The following is a 15,029-nucleotide window of genomic DNA, read 5'->3' on the forward strand; positions in this document are numbered from 1 at the left end:
GCTGACTCCTGGTAGAGAGGAAAGATTACTTACTGCTTTTAAAAGTGTTCTAGAATAAAGTTTCCAGAAATCCCCTTTTAATCTGGAACTCAGAGCATAGCATAAAGAGGTGGCTTTGTGTGGTGGATAAAGCTTTTGGAACCAACCTGAGCTACTAGTGTTGGGAATCTTCTTTGCTCATCTGTAAAACGGTGTCTCCATTCATATAGAAGTTGTATTTGGTTAGCTTTTGCTGCATAACAAACCATCCCCAAAACTTAGTGACATAAATCAACAAACATTCTCATGTTTCCTAGTTGACTGGAATGTTCTTATTATCTGGAGCTAGATTGTCTAAATTGCTTACTCTGGCCTTACATGTCTGGGGCCTCAGCCCGGGGTGGGTGTTTTCTTGTGGCCTCTTATCAAGAGGCTAATCCAAACTTGTTCCCAGGGTAGGAATAGAGTTCCCAGCAGCAAGAGAAGGCAGAGCCACAGTGTGCAAGCACATATCAAGCCTCAGCTTGCTCCGTGTTTGCTAGCGTCAGAGACCAAAGCAAGTCACATGAGCAACTCTAGACTTGACGTGGGAGGGGATCAAGGAGGTGGGAGCCATAACTGCAATAGTCCGTCACAGTGGTTAATATTTTTTGGCGCCCAGCACAATGCCTGGCACAGAAAGCACTCAGTAGATGTTCGGTCCTTCCTGTACTTGTCAGAGACAAGTACTGCCAGCTGTGATGACTCATCTTTTCTTGTAGCCAGGCACTAGTTTTCTTACATCATAGTCACTGTTCTTCAGAGTTCACTCTATGACATTTTAGGGAGATGGTGGCAATACCACTAAGCTTTTGAAAACTTACTGTATGCCAGGCAGTGTTCTAAACTCTTAACTTAGACTGTCTTATTTCATTCCCACAGCAGCCACATGTGATAGGTGCCCATTTGGTCATTTTACAGTTGAGGAGTTCATGCACAGAGGTTAACTAACTTAAACTAGCCTACGGTCACAAGCAATGATGTTATCAAGCCCAGGCAGTTCTCCTCTGCAGGAGGAATGCATGTGAAAAAATACTAAAAGAGAGCCCTTAAGCAGGGTTGAAAGATTATAAATTGAATGTACTTATTGATTACTATTTACTTTTCACTTTATTTGACCGTTTTGTAATTCTGTCAAAGTGTGAAGCAACATAGGATTGTATATGATGTGGTTAGGTTAAGCTTTTGATCATTTACTCTTAAGACTGACCCATATTGTTGAATGTCTGAAAATTAACACTGTCTTATGATCATTGATTCAAAACAAAAAAAGCTCCTGCGTTTAAACAGGTTCTTCTGTTTATATTTTTAACCATTGTACTTATCAAGGTGCCTTAATGATTTTACTTCTACATTCTGGCTATATAAGCTTTCTTCTTTTCATATATTTTGCTTGCAGATGAAAGAATGCTTATTGAGTGGCAACAAAAGGTGAAAGTGACTGCAAACATGGGGGGAAATAGAATTTTTATTTATGTATTGTTTTTCTGTCTTTTGGCACAGTTTCAAGGGATGAAAAATAACAACAGTGTATGACTTTTTCTTAGAGGTGGTCGGAAAAATTCTGATTTAGTATTCTACAAATCCAAATATTTTGTAATTCATTTATTGAACATTGCATGCTCAGTGCTGTTGTAGGTATTGGGAAGAGGGTAGTGAATAAGACAAGGACTAGTGACTTACATTCAAGTGCAAGAGAGAGAAACACAAATCAGGATAATTTCAGATACTGATGAGTGCTGTAAGGAAAATAAAACTTAATGGAATAATTTTGAGTCATTTTTTGTTTTAGTCACTTAAATTCAGTTCTCTGAAAATCACTGTGTTAGCTGCAAGTGGTTAATCAAGTGTCAGAAAAGCATTAGTACTTATTGTTGTCTTAGCATTATATAGCCTGTTGATAGTAGGAGTAGAATTTTTAGGGCAAAGATAAATAAAATACATATGAGTGACTAATGAAGGACTGAATAAGATAAATGCATTACAAGGACATAGAGGGAGGGAGAATGGAGGAAGGGTGGTCAAAAGGTGGGCTTCCCTGGTAGCACAGTGGTAAAGAATCCACCTGCCAATGCAGGAGATGCAGGAGACGTGGGCTCGGTCCCTGGGTCAGGAAGGTCCTCTGAAGAAGGAACTGGTAACTTTCTCCAGGATTCTTGCCTGGGAAATCCCATGGACAGATGAGCCTGGTGGACTGCAGTGCATGGGGGTCACAGAAGAGTCAGACAGGACTTAGCAGCTAAACAACAACAGTCAGAAGATACACACCTCCAGTTATAAGATAAATAAGTACTAGGGATGTAATGTACCTACTCCAGTGTTCTTGCCTGGAGAATCCCAGGGATGGGGGAGCCTGGTGGGCTGCCATCCATGGGGTTGCACAGAGTTGGACACGACTGAAGTGACTTAGCAGCAGCAGGGATGTAATGTACAACATGATGACTAGTTAATTAACACTGCTCTGTGATATACAGGAAACTTGTTAAAAGTAAATCCAAGAAATCTAATCACAAGAAGAATTTTTTTTTTAAGTTATGAAACGCTCGGTGTTATATGAGATGCTAAATGTTAGCTGAACCTATCATGGTAATCATTTCACTATATATGTAAATGAAACCAGCATGTTGTATGCTTTAAGCTTATACGGTGATACAGATCAATCCAGTTCAGTTCAGTTGCTCATTTGTGTCCGACTCTTTGCGACCCCATGGACTGCAGCACGCCAGGCCTCCCTGTCCATCACCAACTCCCAGAGTTCACTCGAACTCATGTCCATTGAGTCAGTGATGCCATCCAACCATCTCATTCTCTGTCATCCCCTTCTCCTCTTGCCTTCAATCTTTCGCTGCATCACGGTCTTTTCTTCACATCAGGTGAAGTTCTTCACATCAGATGGCCAAAGTATTGGAGTTTCAGCTTCAATATCAGTCCTTCCAGTGAATATTTAGGACTGATTTCCTTTAGGATGGACTGGTTGACTCTTCTTGCAGTCCAAGGGACTCTCAAGAGTTTTCTACAACACCACAGTTCAAAAGCATCAATTCTTCCATGCTCAGCTTTCTTTATAGTCCAACTCTCACATCCATTCATGACCACTGGAAAAATCATAGCTTTGCCTAGACAGACCTTTGTTGACAAAGTAATGTCTCTACTTTTTAATATGCTATCTAGGTTGGTTACAACTTTCCTTCCAAGGAGTAAGCATCTTTTGATTTAATGGCTGCAGTCACCATCAGCATTGATTTTGGAGCCCAAGAAAATAAAGACCGTCACTGTTTCCACTGTTTCCCCATCTATTTGCCATGAGGTGATGGGACCAGATGCCATGATCTTAGTTTTCTGAATGTTGAGCTTTAAGCCAACTTTTTCACTCTCCTCTTTCACTTTCATCAAGAGGCTCTTTAGTTCTTCTTTGCTTTCTACCGTAAGGGTGGTATCATCTGAATATCTGAGGTTATTGATATTTCTCCTGGCAATCTTGATTCCAGCCTGTGCTTCTTCCAGCCCAGCATTTCTCATGATGTACTCTGCATATAATTTAAATAAACAGGGTGACAGTATATAGCCTTGACGTACTCCTTTCCCAATTTGAAACCAGTCTGTTGTTCCATGTCCAGTTCCCACTGTTGCTTCCTGACCTGCATACTGACCGAAATTACAGTACCTTTTATTCATTCTGTTTGAATGTTAGTGATATATTCACTAGCCGAATAAGACTTCTTATGCCCTTTATTCCAGTTTTATTGAGAAATAATTGAACAAAGCTAGTGGAGGTGATGAAATTCCAGTTGAGCTATTTCAAATCCTAAAAGATGATGCTGTGAAAGTGGTGCACTCAGTATGCCAGCAAATTTGGAATACTCAGCATTGGCCATAGGACTGGAAAAGGTCAGTTTTCATTCCAATCCCAAAGAAAGGCAAAGCCAAAGAATGCTCAAACTACCGCACAGTTGCACTCACCTCACATGCTAGTAAAGTAATGCTCAAAATTCTCCAAGCCAGGCTTCAACAGTATGTGAACCGTGAACTTCCAGATGTTCAAGCTGGATTTAGACAAGACGGAGGAACCAGAGATCAAATTGCCAACATGCGCTGGATCTTCAAAAAAGCAAGAGAGTTCCAGAAAAACATCTACTTCTGCTTTGTTGACTATGCGAAAGCATTTGACTGTGTGGACCACAACAAACTCTGGAAAATTCTTAAAGAGATGGGAATACCAGACCACCTGAGAAACCTGTATGCAGGTCAGGAAGCAACAGTTAGAACTGGACATGGAACAACAGACTGGTTCTAAATAGGAAAAGGAGTACGTCAAGGCTGCATATTGTCACCCTACTTATTTAACTTATATGCAGAGTACATCTGGGCTTGTCATTCAGAATCATCTAGCCTGATTTAATCTTGATCTCAGTATACTTCACTAGGCTGGAGGTGGGGAGTGTGGTACCCTCAGTTCAGTTCAGTCACTCAGTCGTGTCCGACTCTTTGCGACCCCATGAACCGCAGCATGCCAGGCCTCCCTGTCCATCACCAACTCCCAGAGTCCACCCAAACCCATGTCCATTGTGTGCCTATAATAGGACAAATATTAGTGGCATTAACAAAATAGGAATTTCTGTCTCATATAGAACCAAGTGCAGAAGTTGTAGTGTAAAGGCAGGTCCACAAAGTTGTCAGGAACCCAGACTTTTTCCTGTGTTCTGCTCTCTCATCGCAAGGTTGTGACATTGTTTTCTTTGTTCAGGATGGCAGTAAGAGGAAAGGCAAGAAGGCCTGCTTCTCTTCGTTGCCTGTCCATCTGTCACAATGAGGCCAAGTTAAGTGCTCTAAAGTACTACTGTCATTTTGAAACAGAAGGCAGTTGCTGCTGAGTCTGTCGTGGCTTTTCATTATGTTTAATGTTTTGTTTTTTCTGATCTGCATATGTAGGTCTTTTCTCCTCACAAGGTTATGGTTTCTGTTGGTGTCAACATAAAGCTGAGCCCACAAACACCTTGGATACCTATTAACTTGAATACACTAGCTAGAATTTTGTATAAAGTATTTTGGTGAGGCTTTCATTAATTTGATTGATACTTTGCTGCTGCTAAGTCGCTTCAGTCGTGTCCGACTCTGTGCGGCCCCATAGACGGCAGCCCACCAGGCTCCCCCGTCTCTGGGATTCTCCAGGCACGAACACTGGAGTGGGTTGCCATTTCCTTCTCCAATTCATGAAACTGAAAAGTGAAAGTGAAGTCGCTCAGTCGCGTACGACTCTTCGCGACCCCATGGACTGCAGCCTACCAGGCTTCTCCGTCCATGGGATTCTCCAGGCAAGAGTACTGGAGTGGGGTGCCATTGCCTTCTCCGATTGATACTTTAACCAAACTTAATCATGTGGCTTTAACATGATAATTTTGGATACTAAAGAGTTTAAACAGTATTTTGATAATATCCAAGTGTTTGAAACTTTAGAGATATGTAGGATATAGCCCATATCTTAAATCTAGAATTTTTCTTTCTAGAGATTTTTATTTGCTATATATATCTCTTAATAAAAGATTTAGTCTTTAGTAAGAATATAATAAGAAAAGCCTTCCTCAGCAATCAATGCAAAGAAATAGAGGAAAACAACAGAATAGGAAAAACAAGAGATCTCTTCAAGAAAATTAGAGATACCAAGGGAACATTTCATGCAAAGATGGGCTCGATAAAGGACAGAAATGGTGTGGACCTAACAGAAGCAGAAAATATTAAGAAGAGGTGGCAAGAATACACAGAAGAACTGTACAAAAAAGATCTTCATGACCAAGATAATCACGATGGTATGATCACTGACCTAGAGCCAGACATTTTGGAATGTGAAGTCAAATGGGCCTTAGAAAGCATCACTACGAACAAAGCTAGTGGAGGTGATGGAATTCCAGTTGAGCTATTTCAAATCCTGAAAGATGATGCTGTGAAAGTGCTGCACTCAGTATGCCAGCAAATTTGGAAAACTCAGCAGTGGCCACAGGACTGGAAAAGGTCAGTCTTCATTCCAATCCCAAAGAAAGGCAATGCCAAAGAATGTTCAAACTACCGCACAATTGCACTCATCTCACACGCTGGTAAAGTCATGCTCAAAATTCTCCAAGCCAAGCCTCAGCAATATGTGAACCGTGAACTCCCAGATGTTCAAGCAGGTTTTAGAAAAGGCAGAGGCACCAGAGATCAAATGGCCAACATCCGCTGGATCATGGAGAAAGCAAGAGAGTTCCAGAAAAACATCTATTTCTGCTTCATTGACTATGCCAAAGCCTTTGACTGTGTGGATCACAATAAACTGTGGAACATTCTGAAAGAGATGGGAATCCCAGACCACCTGACCTGCCTCTTGAGAAACCTGTATGCAGGTCAGGAAGCAACAGTTAGAACTGTACATGGAGCAACAGACTGGTTCCAAATAGGAAAAGGAGTACATCAAGGTTGTATATTGTCACCCTGCTTATTTAACTTGTATGCAGAGTAAATCATGAGAAACGCTGGGCTGGAAGAAGCACAAGCTGGAATCAAGATTGCCGGGAGAAATATCAACAATCTCAGATATGCAGATGATACCACCCTTATGGCAGAAAGTGAAGAGGAACTAAAAAGCCTCGTGATGAAAGTGAAAGAGGAGAGTGAAAACGCTGGCTTGAAGCTCAACATTCAGAAATCAAAGATCATGGCATCTAGTCCCATAACTTCATGGGAAATAGATAGGCAAACAGTGGAAACAGTGTCAGACTTTATTTTTCTGGGCTCCAAAATCACTGCGGATGCTGATTGCAGCCATGAAATTAAAAGACACTTACTTCTTGGAAGGAAAGTTATGACCAACCTAGATAGCATATTAAAAAGCAGAGACATTACTTTGCCAACAAAGGTCCATCTAGTCAAGGCTATGGTTTTTCCCGTGGTCACGTATAGATGTGAGAGTTGGACTGTGAAGAAAGCTGATCGCCAAAGAATTGATGCATTTGAACTGTGGTGCTGGAGAAGACTCTTGAGAGTCCCTTGGACTGCAAGGAGATCCAACCAGTCCATTCTAAAGGAGATCAATCCTGGGTGTTCATTGGAAGGACTGATGCTAAAGCTGAAATTGCAATACTTTGGCCACCTCATGCGACGAGTTGACTCACTAGAAAAGACTCTGATGCTGGGAAGCATTGGGGGCGGGAGGAGAAGGGGACGACAGAGAATGAGATGGCTGGATGGCATCACCGACTCGATGGACATGAGTTTGAGTGAACTCCGGGAGTTGGTGATGAACAGGGAGGCCTGGCGTGCTGTGATTCATGGGGTCGCAAAGAGTCGGACACAACTGAGCAACTGAATTGAACTGAACTGAAGAATATAATGATTCTAGTTTTCTTAGGATGTTTAGGCTTATAATAAGTCAAATGCCAATTGGAGAAATAATAAGATGTTGTTCTCAGGTCCACAAAAAGAGTCTCAGAGCAGTTCAGGATGAAACATTCTTTGAGCTACTCTGATTAATTTGTCTAAAAAGTAAGAGATTACAAACAAAGCAACCTTTCCTGACCTCTTCTTCCCCACTGACAAGTAATCAACATAATTCACAGTCTTTTTGTTTGAAGTAGCAAACTTGTTGAGTAGTCTGGTTTCCTCCACTTAAAATGAGATATCACTTAACCTTGAGTTTTTTTAAACTCTAAACTTCAAATTAAGCAGGTTTTACTCTGTTTTTACCTATAAATTTGAAGTTATTATTCAAGCATAACATTTTTAAAATAAATGTTCTTGGCACCTGTATTTCGAGGAAATAAAAGGTAGCACAGGTAAGCAGGTGTGAAGCATGCCATCACATTCAGCATTTTCCAAACAGAGAAGGGCAATCTTTTATGTCAAGCAGGTCTCCCTGGGTTTCTATTCTTCTTTTCTTTTGCTGTTTATTATTTATCTTCTACCCAAATGCCTTGTAAATGCATGTTTCAATTCTAGAATTTAGTTTTATATTAATTAATTTGTATTTTGGGATATAAATTGTGCATTCATGTGTACAAAGTTCCTTCCATCATGTGCGACTCTGTGACCCATGGACTATAGCCCACCAGGTTCCTCTGTCTGTAGGATTTTCCAGGCAACAGTACTGGAGTGGGTTGCCATGCCCTCCTTCCCAACCCAGGGATTGAATCCACATTTCTTACATCTCCTGCATTGGCAGACATGTTTACCACTAGTACCACATGGGAAGCCCCAAATTGAACTATAGCTATTATTAAATGACTATTAAAACAAAAACAACTTTTGTGGGGAAAGACATATACCATTCCAGAATATTCTCATAAAAGACTGTTTCCATTTTAGCTGGTCACTATTAGAAATTTATGACTAACTTCTGCTATATCCTCATCCTGTGCTTGCAGCTATTCCACAGACTTGCTTTCATTCTGAAACATGTTTTAAGTTTGAAATGTGTTTTGGAGAGGCTCCAAAAGTGCCTCTTGACTACTAGGGCTTACAGCTCTGAACTACTGTTGTGTCAGTATAGTGTTGTGTTCCCCTTACCTCCAGTAATAGAGTGGAAGATTAGAAAATATATGGGCTTCCGAGTCACATCATACCATTATTTGTTTTGTGACTATAAGCAAATGATTTAACTTCTCTGACTTTGAATTTCATCTCCTGAAAAATGTGTCCCTTGAGGAGTTGATTCAAGGAGAGAACTTTGTCAGTTATGTACTTATCTGGCACACAGGAGCCCTAGTAATAATAAGGACCATCTCTTGATTGTCATTCTCTACTCTGTCCTCAAATAATGGAGCATAATTTTAGAGTTGCCATACTCTCCAAGACCCACTAGCTGGGTCTTATTTCATGATTCTTTAACCTTTTTTTAAACCCCAATCTTTTTTGAACTCCCTAGAACTAAGAAATTACAGCAAGTGGATTTTAAAGAGAGTCTCTTTGGAAATATATTAGACATGCTGACTTGACATCTTACAGTTAACTGAAGTTTAGACAGGCACCAATTAAAGGCCCAGCCTTGATTAGATTAGCAAAACTTGACCTATGGTTTGGGTGTGGTGCGAAGTTATAGTAGCACTGATAGTAACTAGTATAATTTATGTATAAAACATTTACTACATTATAAGCAATGTCTCTTGGAGAACTCAGCAGTGGCCACAGGACTGGAAAAGGTCAGTTTTCACTGAATTCCCAAAGGAAGACAATGCCAAAGAATGCTCACACTACCGCACAATTGCAGTCATCTCACACACTAGTAAAGTCATGCTCAAAATTCTCCAAGCCAGGCTTCAGCTATATGTGAACTGTGAACTTCCAGATGTTCAAGCTGATTTTAGAAAAGGCAGAGGAACCAGAGATCAAATTGCTAACATCCACTGAATCATCAAAAAAGCAAGAGAGTTATAGAAAAATATCTGTTTTTGCTTTATTGACTATGCCAAAGCCTTTGACTGTGTGGATCACAATAAACTGTGGAAAATTCTGAAAGAGATGGGAATACCAGACCATCTGACCTGCCTCTTGAGAAATCTGTATGCAGGTCAGGAAGCAACAGTTAGAACTGGACATGGAACAACAGACTGGTTCCAAATAAGAAAAGGAGTATGTCAAGGCTGTATATTGTCACCCTGCTTATTTAACTTGTATGCAGAGTACATCATGAGAAATGCTGGGCTGGAAGAAGTACAAGCTGGAATCAAGATTGCTGGGAGAAATATCAATAACCTCAGATATGCAGATGACACCACCCTTATGGCAGAAAGTGAAGAAGAACTAAAGAGCCTCTTGATGAAAGTGAAAGAGGAGAGTGAAAAGGTTGGCTTGAAGCTCAACATTCAGAAAACTAAGATCGTGGCATTGGGTCACATCACGTCATGGCAAATAGATGTGGAAACAGTGGCTGACTTTATTTTCTTGGGCTCCAAAATCACTGCTGATAGTGACTGCAGCCATGAAATTAAAAGATGCTTACTCCTTGGAAGGAAAGTTACGACCAACCTATACAGCATATTAAAAAGCAGAGACATTACTTTGTCAACAAAGGTCCATCTAGTCAAGGCTATGGTTTTTCCAGGAGTCATGTTTGGATGTGAGAGTTGGACTGTGAAGAAAGCCTAGCGTGGAAGAATTAATGCTTTTGAATTGTGGTATTGGAGAAGACTTTTGAGAGTCCCTTGGACTGCAAGGAGATCCAGCCAGTCCATCCTAAAGGAGATCAGTCCTGGGTGTTCATTGGAAGGACTGATGTTCAAGTTGAAACTCCAATACATTGGCCACCTGATGCGAAGAGATGACTCATTTGAAAAGACCCTGATGCTGGGAAAGATTGCGGGCAGGAGGAGAAGGGGACAACAGAGGATGTGATGGTTGGATGGCATCACCAACTCAATGGACATGAGTTTGGGTAAACTCCAGGAGTTGGTGATGGACAGGGAGGCCTGGCCTGCTGCAGTTCATGTGGTTACAGAGTCAGACACGACTTAGCAACTGAACTGTACTGAAGCAATGTCTCTATAAAGGTGTACTGATTTCCTTCTCTCTTATTTCTCTGCCAGGGAATTGTATTTCTGTCTGTTAATTTTCTGTTAGTTTTAAATTAATTAGTTCTTAAATTACTGTAGCTCTGTGGGCCCTACAGGAATCATAGACTGTTCCCTTCAGTCGGCTGTCAGACCATTTAGGCACCACACCAACTGTCCCTGTGCTCAGCATAGATGCATTTATTTTCTTTCTGATGGCAGCCACTCCTGACACTTAGGGGCATGCACCTGGACTCTGCCAAATGAAAACCACCTCTTTTTCTAATCTGAAGAAGCTTGTTGCAGGTTCATGAAAAGCCTCCTTTGTCACCTCCTATAACTCTGAGCCGTATGATCCCTGCATGTCATACCTAGGCCCTTCAAAGTTGGTTCCATTTGATTGTTGCTTATTTTCATGCAGTTCATGTCACTAAATTACAGAACTTTTTAACCATCAGACTACATAATTTCCTGTAGATGTTCCTGTTTAGAAACACTGGTTTGTTTCCATCAGGCAGTGGTGAAAGTTAAACTGCAGTTCTTTTGACACCATTTTCATTTGCTTGGTAGGCTTGGTAATTGGGCCTTCTTCAGCTTTACTGTTGGGAAAGAAAAGAAGTTTGTTTTTTTTCTCAGTTGTGGTAAATAAACATAAACTTTACCATTGTAATCATTTCTAAGTGTATAGCTAAGTGGCATTAAGTACATTCACAGTGTTGTGTAACCATCACTACTATTTCAAGAACTTTTTCATCATCCCAAACAGAAACTCTGTACCCATTAAGCAATAACTCCCCATTTCTCCCTCCTTTCTGCCCCTGGTAACCTTTATTTTACTTTAAGTCTCTGCGAATTTGCCTAGATACTTAAATAAGTGAAGTCATACAATATTTGGTTTTTTGTGTTTGGCTTATTTCACTGAGCATAATGTTTTCAAGGTTCATCTGTGTTATGTATCAGAATTTTATCCCTTTTATGGCTGAATACTATTCCATTGTATGTATATATACTGCGTTTTTTAATCTACCCATTTGTTGATAGATACTTGAGTTGTTTCTACCTTTTGGCTATTGTGAATAATGTCATTATGAAGGTTGGTATACAAGTATCTGTTGAGTTCCTATTTTCAGTTCTTTGGGGTATACATATATGTGTATACATACATACACATCGAAGGGGAATTGCTGGGTCATATGATAATTCTCTAATTTTTTTAGGAAATTTCATATTGTTTTCCATAGCAGCTGCATCAGTTTACATTCCCACCAGTAGGGTACAAGGGTTCCAGTTTCTCTATCCTTCTCAGTACTTTCTTTTTTTTAATAATAGCCATCTTAGTGGGTATGATATGGTATCTCATTGCAGTTTTGATTTTTCATTTCCTTTATGACTAATGATGCTGAGGATTTTTTCATGTGCTTATTGGCCATTTGTATCCTTTTTGGAGAAATGTCTGTTTAGATCCTTGGCCCATTTTTTAATTAGTTTGGTTTTTGTTTTGTTTTTAGTTTTAAGATTTCTTTTGTTCTTTTGTCTGGTTTGTGTATCAGGGTAATGCTGGCCTTAGGAAGTGAGTTAAGAACTGTTCTCTCCTTTTCAGTCTTTTGGAAGATTTTGAGAATTGGTATTCTTTAAATTTTGGTAGAACCTACCAATGAAACCATCTGGTCCTGTACATTTCTTTGTTGGGACGTTTTTGATTACTGATTCAGCCCTCGTAATAGTTACAGATCCATTTAGATTTTCTATTTCTTCTTAAGTCAATTTGTGTGTTTCTAAGAACTTGTCCATTTCATCTAGGTTATCCAGTTTGTTAGCATATAGTTCATGGTATTCTCTTATAACCTTTTCCACCTTTTACTTCTGGTTTTAATAATTTGAGTCTTTCCTCAATTCTTTATTATTTTTTGGTGCTTTTATTTATTTTTATTTTTATTGGAGGCTAATTACTTTACAATGTTATATTGGTTGGTTTTGCTATACATTGATATGAATCCGCCCCAGGTGTACTTGTGTTCCCGTTCTTGAACCCCCCTCCCACCTCCCTCCTCCCCTTATCCTCCCTCCGGGTCATCCCCGTGCACCAGCCCTTAGCATCATGTATCATGTGTCAAACCTGGACTGGTGATTCGTTTCACATATGATAATATACATGTTTCAATGCCATTCTCCCAAATCATCCCACCTTCACCCTGTCCCACAGAAGTAGATTAGTAAGGAGTCATATATGATGCTTGAAATGAATTGAGGGAGGAAGATAAAATGCTGGAGGGTTTTGTATTCATCCACATAGTCTATATTTTATTGATTCTTAAACCTCAGGGTTCCATGGAACCAGTTGTTTTCTTCTATTTGTGTACAGTGCACAATTCCTAGCAGAGATTTCCTCTGCCAACCCACTCCAGTATTCTTGCCTGAGAAATCTCATGGACAGAGGAGCCTGGTGGGCTATAATCTATGGGGTCGCAAAAGAGTCAGACATGATTTAGTGATGAAACAACAACAAACAGCAATATTAGATTTTGTTGGGGATACTTAATGTTCTCCTAAAGGAGAATATAAGCAAGCATATGCTAAAATGTACACTAATGAAAAGTTCAGTTATCTTGTAAAAATCAATCAGCTTCCCAAAATGAATCAGCTCTAAATATACTGTTTGTCTTTCTGGAATTGTATGCTTCTGTTTTGACTATAAATACAACATTTTATTTTGAAAATGTAGGCAAAAGGCCAAATTATCAGTTTGTAGGATCAAAGGAAAGATTATAAATAAGTAAACTTAAGATTGGACTAGGTGCAGCAGGAATAAGAGAACGAACTGCCTCTAGAACCCTTGCTGTCTCTCCTCTCTCCTCTCACTGCACAAAGACCTCTTGCACATAGCAGAAAACATGGCTGCTGGCAGCCCTGGAATTTTACATCGCACAGATTCCATGATGGGAGAGGAGCTGATTTTTACTTTCCTGATTGCAAATGTTTAAATCTTGGAAAAGGTATATTGACTCAGCAAAAAGGTACCCACTGGGTAGCAACTGGCTCTGGCCAGGGTCTTGTGGAAGCATGTCAGCTCTACTATTAATAGAGGTGGAATATGGAGGGAATGAAGTTCCTGGAAGAGGAGGGCTGAGTGGATGGGCAGCTTTAAGAATGCCCACAATGCATCAAAACTTGTTTATGGTATGGGATAACCAAATGAATGATACAGTGAGTGGACTGTCTAATATTGAGCCACTGTTTCTCAGAGACTAAGAATTTATCCCATTGGTAGGTGTATATATGCCTTATATCCTCTCAGTTAGTTAATACCTTGGATTGCCTGAGACTTGTAGAGGCGCCACAGATAAAATTCCAGAAATGCTCTCTCTCTTTTTTAGTTAGTGTGTGTTAGTCGCCCAGTCGTGTTCGACTCTGCGACCCCATGGACTGTAGCCCGCCAGGCTCCTCTGTCCATGGAATTTTCTAGACAAGAACACTGGAGTGGATTGCCATTTCCTTCTCCAGGAGATCTTCCCAACCCAGGAATCGAACCCAGGGCTCCTGCATTGCAGGCAGATTCTTTACTCTCTGCACCACCTATACCTTGATATTACTTGTGACTTCTGTTTTTTAGCAACTTAGGATATATTTCACATACCATAAAAGTCACCCATTTAAAGTATACATTTCAGTGGCTTTTAGTATATTCATAGAATTGTACAGCCATCACTACAAACTAATTTTAGAACATTTTTAACTCTCCGCAAAGAGAGAGTTATTAGCAGTCACTGCCAATTACGCTCCTCTTTCACCTTCTCCTTTATTCCCCTTTACCTTCAGGTTCCTTGCAACCAGTCATCTACTTTCCCTGTTCTGAATGTTTCATATAAATGGGATCATATATTATATGACCTTTTCAGTCTCGTTTTCTTAATTTACCATAATGTTTTAACGGTTCATCCATACTATAGCATGCATCAGTATTTCATTCCTATTTGAATAATGTTCAATTGTAGGGCTGTACCAAGTTTCAATTACTTATCAATTGAAAATTGGCACAGTCAAAATGAGATTGAGGAATATTTCAGTTGTGGTGAGTGAGTCTGAAATTGCAGCCCATAAAATCCAGATACAGCAGGCAGAGATAAGGGAAGCCAAAATAGGGTAGAGTTAGTGAGTAGGAAGCTTTCCAGAGATCAGAAATCACAATAAATGTTACTATGAGAAAGGTTATGGTCAGAATTTCAGAATTTAAAATATTGAATGCTTTAAAAAAAAACTCTCATCATACCAATCTGTATAATGAGATATTGTGCAATAATTGATTTTCTAAACTTTAGTGATAAATATAATTGCTACGAATCTTGATAAACTGACTTTTAAAATAAGTTTTTATTGTTTTAAATTGTAGCTAACCTTTACTTAAATTGGCTGTTTCTTAAATTTGATGGTTTTCTTTTGTACTAAATTGGTTATATTAATCAGCCAGTTTCTGCAAAATTGCTTTTTACTTATTCAAAATAG

General features: G+C 39.7%; 1 protein-coding gene across 2 annotated transcripts in view; it reads left to right on the forward strand.

Annotated features, from left to right (window-relative positions):
- BAZ1A (bromodomain adjacent to zinc finger domain 1A) overlaps positions 1-15,029 on the forward strand; it is an 86,592-nt gene that overhangs the window by 25,574 nt on the left and 45,989 nt on the right. The gene's annotated exons all lie outside the window — the stretch shown is intronic.

Source organism: Moschus berezovskii, chromosome 21 (genome assembly GCF_049115385.1).
Source record: "Moschus berezovskii isolate FMDL1 chromosome 21, NW_MosBer_1.0, whole genome shotgun sequence".
Lineage (NCBI taxonomy): Eukaryota > Metazoa > Chordata > Mammalia > Artiodactyla > Moschidae > Moschus > Moschus berezovskii.